The 1,139-nt window shown below is 40.7% G+C and overlaps 1 pseudogene; it reads right to left on the minus strand.

Annotated features, from left to right (window-relative positions):
* Positions 1-667: 667 nt before the first annotated feature.
* LOC132020936 (small nucleolar RNA U3) lies at positions 668-773 on the minus strand (annotated as a pseudogene).
* Between the last annotated feature and the right edge of the window lie 366 nt (positions 774-1,139).

Genomic DNA, 1,139 nt, shown 5'->3' on the forward strand with positions numbered 1-1,139 from the left:
GGTAACTGACTCTCTCTGCTTGACTTATTCCACACTCTTGAATCATAACTTCTCAGAGCAGGAAAGAAAAGGAAGTTAAAAAGAATAGTGTTAGAGAGCAGACAGAAGAGCTAAGAGAACAGGCTCCCCTGAATTGTGCATAACAAGGTGGAAGGTTTGGGGACCCCCTGCGTGGTACCCCATCTGTTTCCGAGCTCCACCCCAGACTCAGTGAGCACGGCAGGGCAGAAAGGTGTAGCCAGAAGAACATGTGATCATGGATTGTCTCTCTGGAGTGACCTTGACTGCTGAGAGAAACAGTGAGCTGAAGCTTTTCTCGAAATGAAAGGGGATGGCCGTAGGGGACCCCTGGGCTCACGGAGGGCAGGTCTCTCTAGAGGAGCGATTTTCTATTATTGAAGAGAATGCTTTCTCTGCTTTTCACTCTCATTTCCCTCATTTGTTATTCAAGATCCAGTATCTTGTTGATATGTGGGGCTGAGGTAAGGTTGCCGGAGTGGTGGTCACACAGCAGAGTCATATTACCACAGCAGAGATAAGCATCTCTCCGAGTCTGTGTGTCAGCTTCTGTAGTTGTTATCTTTTTAACTGTGGAAAGGTGTGTTAGACCCACACAAATAGGGTCAATGAGAAAAGAAAAAAATCATAATGTTAGGAATTTGCCAATTCTAGGGATTGCTCAAGTAGGATAAGCAAAAGATTTCAGTCCTAACCCAAATTCTCCCAGCAGTTTAATAACAAACTATAGAAATGATCCCTGAAAGTATAGTCTTCAGCAGTTTAATAAAATTAAAAAATATTTATAACTCGTATGTAAGGAAATACATATGAGGGAAGGTCTTAGAAATTTTCAGAGTTTCACTTCATTTTCTGATAGAGGAATTAAGATTTGAATTCCGCTTTCATACAGACTTCTTTTTGACCTGGGGAAAGTCACTTAAATTCTTGTTGCTGTAGGGCTGCTAATTCTAAGTTAGACTTTACAAGGACTCAGACATTAAAGTAATGAATTATGTTAAATCTGCAACAAATGCACAGTTATGGTTGTATAAACCACTGTGTCCAATACTATAGACACTGGCAATCAGAATTCATAATGCATAATGCAGGTTGCTAATAAACCCAAACTTTCCTTGTCT

Source organism: Mustela nigripes, chromosome 6 (assembly GCF_022355385.1).
Source record: "Mustela nigripes isolate SB6536 chromosome 6, MUSNIG.SB6536, whole genome shotgun sequence".
Taxonomy (NCBI): domain Eukaryota; kingdom Metazoa; phylum Chordata; class Mammalia; order Carnivora; family Mustelidae; genus Mustela; species Mustela nigripes.